This window comes from Equus asinus, chromosome 26, assembly GCF_041296235.1.
Source record: "Equus asinus isolate D_3611 breed Donkey chromosome 26, EquAss-T2T_v2, whole genome shotgun sequence".
Taxonomy (NCBI): domain Eukaryota; kingdom Metazoa; phylum Chordata; class Mammalia; order Perissodactyla; family Equidae; genus Equus; species Equus asinus.
The window spans coordinates 36,905,124-36,911,201 of record NC_091815.1 but is presented as its reverse complement, the minus strand read 5'-3'; positions in this window follow the sequence as shown (position 1 = coordinate 36,911,201).

The following is a 6,078-nucleotide window of genomic DNA, read 5'->3' as shown; positions in this document are numbered from 1 at the left end:
ATAAGAGCCAGAGAACAGGACACCACCAGCAAGTGGGACAAATGGGACCAGCTGCATTCTGTATGACGTTCAGATGGAGACGAAACCAGGGAACGAGACAGTTGTCATGTGTTCACTCAAGAGCACAATTTTCAGAACTTTAGAAATTCAGCAGAAAATACAGGTGTTAGAAACAACAGTGGAGAAGTCCATAAAGAAGAAACTTAGCAAGAAATGGGCTAAGTTTCCTGTAAAATATGAAATATTTAAAAATGTTAATTCAGTGTACCAACATGGACATGATTAATCTAGACAGGGAGAGTGATGATTAGAATATGGCAGATATACCAAGAAGTAAAAACTCAGTGAAATTTACACAAAACTCAAGAAATTATGTATAGAAAACTGAAAACATACTATATAAAGAGCAATGAATCTTATGTAACATTATGGCAGCCAATTTAATGGTATTCCTGGGATTATGACTAACAAAAATATATATATTCTCCAGATACGAAAATTTCCAATTTAAATACTGTAATAAACTTGACGAAAGTGTAACTTAATATTAGGTACTAAGGTGAAAAGATGTAGAAGGAATGATTAAAACACTTTTCTACATATTCCGGATTTCATGTAGCATTTAGGGAAACTGCTACTGAGCCATATCGTCAACACTAGAGAAGGAAATAATGTAAAATATGTGAAACAATATCCCTTCCCCAATTCAACTCTCTCATACTTTGGAAATGTAAAACAACACTAATGGCATCATCAAAAATAGTGGAATTGATGAGTAAGTGAAAACTTCCTTTATAATGCAAAGAAATAAATAAGATGAAAATAATGGCTTAAACAAAGGAATTTACAGTAGTAAATTACAGTATTTACAGTAGTAAATTGAGGGAGCTTATGGGAATTTACAGTAGACTTCATTGAAGGCATCATTCAACTTCATAAGCTCCCTCAATAAGATGCTTCCAAGTTGTACTTGTTGAGGTAGGATGAACAATGGGACTCACGGGATGGAAAATGTGGCAAGGATAATGGTTTAGTCGACAGCCTCAGAGATATGAGGACGTGAACTTGGATGATGTCTTCCCAGGAGAAATTTGTATACTATTTATTGTCACTCAAAGGGGATGATCATGAGTATACGTGATCAACACTGTCACAGTGCCCTTGAGAGATGCTTTGTGACACTCCTCAAAACCAGAAAGACAACTGGAAACACATCACTTAGGCTCTCATGATACTTCTGTCTCACTGTGCTGCGATATACCACTCCACTGCCTAGCTTCAAGTGGTGCTTCTGTAAGTAGTAGGATAATATTGCAACATATTAGTGAAAGTATTCTTCATCAAGAATTGTCTTACCAAGAAAACCAGCCCATGGGAGAGTCCACCAGAAGCTGTCCATCACCTAAAGCTGGATTATTACAGTAAAAAAAAAAAAAAAAAAAATTTCAGACCCTAAGAATGTGTATTTCAAAAGCAAGTTTCAGAGGCAAAATGATGCAAATAAGAATATGAAATCCAGAAGACCCTACACTCCCAGACTAGGTAGAGTGGTGCAAGAGAGAGAGAAATACAAGATATGGGGCCCAGATATCATGGAATCCATGGGACCTGTACTCTACCCACAGACACCAAACTAAGAGCCTGAAAGTTTGATAAATGGTCCACATGTAGAACTGAGGATCAAAGAGAGCATCTCTCCACTGTTTTCACAGGTTTCCCAAGTAACAATTAGTGACTATCCAACCCACCTCCCCATTACATACAACCCTGAAGTGTGTGGCAAAAGCAAAGGAGCAAAAATGGCTGAGGGACCTGCATAGGCAGACAGGGCTTGAGTGCTCCATGCTGTTTCTGGGGCGCCAGATGGAAGAGAAGAGAAGCCAGGGTTATCCCATCCTCTGATTAGATGTTCCCAGGTCAGGAAATGGGGATGGAACTGGGATAGGTCCAGGAATTAGGACTATGGAGGCTGCAGCTGTGATCTACGTGAACTGAGGAGTGAGAACCTGATGGGATCAAGTACAAAAGGAGAGAACAAGGTGGGCAAGACACCTCTTTGAAACGGCCCCACCCCGTGTTCCTGAAAGTCAAGGAAACAGTTCACAGGAGCTGGATAACAGTGCTGTAGTGATAAAGACTTTGCCTTCATCTCTGTTGGAGATACAGCACCACCAGAGGGTGAAAGGACAAATTTTACATGTTGAGGGGCAGAGCAATAAGTTGGGAGGAAGAAAAATTTCCTTTGAGTGTTCACAAAAACTAAACTACTGTTTTTCCAAAGCATGCTCCCACTGGGGGAGAGTTCTCCAAACACTGTTAATGCTGTAGCTTCCTCTCTCCCTTTCTGAGCTCTTAGCTGTGTTCACACCTTTGGTACATTCCCACCCGTTTGGGTTTTTGCTATTTTCACTTCACTCTCCACAGACCAGGGCTCATTCTCTTGCTCCAAATTGGACATGGATATGCAATACCCTATATCAATAAAATGACTATATTCAAAAATACAAATATGAAATATCCACTTAAATTTAGATTTGTAGGCATTAACAAAAGCCAGTTTATTCATTTATTCCACTAATAAAACAATGATTGAAGACTAGAAAAGTTGTTAGTGTTATGCAGTAATTTAACATATTAAGATTAAAAAAATTGATCACAGTAGTAGATTCTTGTGAAAATTGTTGGATAATTAAAAATCATGACAAAAAAATAATTTTGGAAGAAAACTGGTATTAAGCAAGAACATTTTACAAAATATCATGATCAGCAGAAAACATTGAATGCATTTCCTCTGAAATTACACTGGAGAAGTTGGGCTGCGCAGGGCTCCTGACATTGACCTCTGTACAGTATGCCTGAGCCTGACCAGTAGAAGAGAGAAGGAAGAAAAATACAGAGCAGGAGTGAGAGATTTGAAGAGCTGGAACTGTTAAAATTCACAAATCTAAGAACAAGAATAGGCTAAGAATGAAAGAAGAGAAAAGGATATTCCATGTAAACGAGATCATAAAGAGAGCAGGGGCAGCTATATTAGACAAATAGACTATAAGACAAAAACTGTCACAAGAGACAAATGACATCATAATGATAAGAGGGTCAATTCAACAAAGAGATATAACAATTATCAATATATGTGCATCTAACACTAGAGCTCCCAAATATATGAAGCAGACATTGACAGAAATGAAGGGAGAAGTAGGCAGCAGCACGGTATAGTATGAGACTTCAATACTCCCATTTTAGTTATGAATAGAACAACCAAACAGAAGGTTAATAAGGAAGCAGAGGACTTGAACAACACTCAAGACTGATTGGACCTAAGAGACGTATACAGAACACTTACCCAACAACAGCAGGAAACACATTCTTCTCAAGCACCGTGGAACATTCTGAATGATAGACCACATGTCAAGCCACAAAACAAATCTTAATAAATTCAGAAAGATTGAGATAAGAAGTACCTTGTCTAATCACAATGAAATAAACAATAGCAGAAGTAAAAGAGAAAATTCCATAAAATGTTGAATATTAAACTCATTCTTTTTATTTTTTATTTTTATTTTTATTTTTATTTTTTTTTGCTCAGGAAGATTAGCCCTGAGCTAACATCTGTGCCAATTCCTCTACTTTATATGTGGGTCACCACCACAGCATAGCTGACAAGGGGTATAGGTCTGCACCCAGGATCTGAACCCACAAACCAGGACCACCAAAGCAGAATGCACTGAACCCAGCTATGCCATGGGGCCAGCCCTCTAAACTCATTCTTTTTTTCTTTCTTTTTTTTTTGGGGGGGGAGGAAGATTGGCCCTGAGCTAACATTTGTTGCCAGTCTTCCTTTTTTTGCTTGAGGAAGATTGTCACAGTGTTAACATCTGTGCCAGTCTTCCTCTATTTTATGTGGGATGCCACCACGGCATGGCTTGACATGCGGTGCTAGGTCTGTGCCTAGGATCTGAACCTGTGAACCCCAGGCCGCCAAAGCAGAGTGTGCAAACTTAATCATTATGCCACTGAGCCAGCCCCCATAAACTCATTCTTAAACAACCAATGGGTCAAAGAAGAAATAGGAATGGAATTTTTAAAATATCTGGATGAAAATGAAAATAAAAGTACAACATAGCAAAGTTTATGGAATGCAGTGAAAGGAGCACTAAGAGGGAAATTTACAGTGGTAAATACTTACATTAAAAAAGAGGAAAGGGGGGCTGGCCCGGTCGCACAGCAGTTAAGTTGGCATGTTCTGCTTTGGTGGCTTGTGGTTTGCCAGTTTGGATCCCGGGTGTGGACCTATGCACCACTTGTCAACCCATCCTGTGGCCGGCATCCCATGTATATACAAAATAGAGGAAGACTGGCACAGATGTTAGCTCAGGGCCAGTCTTCCTTGGCAAAAAAAGAAGAGGATTAGCTGCAGATGTTAAGTGGCCAGCCCGGTGGCACAGCGGTTAAGTTCACATGTTCCACTTCCATGGCCTGGGGTTTGCCAGTTCGGATCCTGGTTGTGGGCCTAGTACCACTTGTCAGGGGATGCTGTGACAAGCATCCCACATATAAAGTAGAGGAAGATGGGCATGGATATTAGCTCAGGGCCAGTCTTCCTCAGCAAAAAGAGGAGGATAGGTGGCAAATGTTAGCTCAGGGCTAATCTTCCTCAAAAAAAAGAGGAAAGATCTCAAATCAGGAATGTATTTTTATACCTAAAGGAAGTAGAAAAAGGAGAACTAAAGTCAAACTTAGCAGAAGGGAAGAAGTAAATAAGAAAGATTAGAGCAGAGATAAATGAAATAGAGAATAGAAAATAGAAAATCAAAGAAAGAGTTTGTTTTTTTTTAAATTAGCAAATTGAAAAACCATAAGCTAGACTAACAAAAAGAGAAGATTCAAATAACTAAAATCAGAAATGAAAGGGGACATTGTAAGTGCTGTCACAGAAATTATGTAAAAGAATTATAAGAGAGTACTGTGAACAATTATATGCCAACCAATTACATCACCTAGGTGATGGAGTAAATTCCTAGAAATATACAACCTACTAAGACCTAATCATGAAGAAATAAACCATGTGAACAGAATTATAACTAGAGAGCAGATAGAAGCACTAATCAGAAACCTCCAACAAAGAAAAACCCAGGACTGGATGGCTTCACTGCAGATTTCTACCAAATATCTACAGAAGAATTAACACTAATCCTGCTAAAAATCATCCAAAGAATGGAAGAGGAAACTCTTGCAAACTCCTGTAGAGCCTGCATGATTTGGATACCAAACCCAGAGAAGGACACCAGAAGAAAACTACAGACCAATATCCCTGACCAATACTGATGCAAAAACCCTTAACAAAATACTAGCAAATCAAATCCAACAGGACATTAAAATGATTATACATCATGACCAAGTAGAATTTATTCCTGTAAGGCAAGGATGATTCAACATACAAAACTCAACCAATGTAATATACCACATTAATAGAATGAAGAAAAAAAACCCATGGTCATCTCAATTAATGCAGAAAAAGCATTTGACGAAATTCAACAACATTTCAAGATAAAAACACCCAAGAAACTAGGAATAGTAGACTACCTCAACATAATAAAAGCCATATATTAAAAGCATACAGCTAACGTCATACTCAAGGCTGAAAAACTGAAGGCTTCTGTTAGATCAGGCAGAATGCAAGGATGCACACTCTCTCCACTCCTATTCAACAAAGTACTGTAAGTCCTAGCCAGAGCAATTAGGCAAGAAAAAGAGAGAAAGGTCATCCAAATTGGAAAGGAAGTAAAATTATGTTTTTTCGCAGATGACTAGATCTTATATGTAGAAAACCATAAAGATTACACAAGAAAACTGTTACAATGAAAACACAATTTTAGAGAAGTTCCAGGATACAAGATCAACACACAAAAATCGGTTGCATTTTTATACTCTAACAATGAGCAATCTGAAAACGAAATTAGGAAAACAATCCTATGTAATATAGCATCAAAAGGGATGCAAAACTGAGGAATAAACTTAGCCAAGGAGAGGAAAGACTTGTACAATAAAAATTACAAACCTTTTGTAAAAGAAATAGAA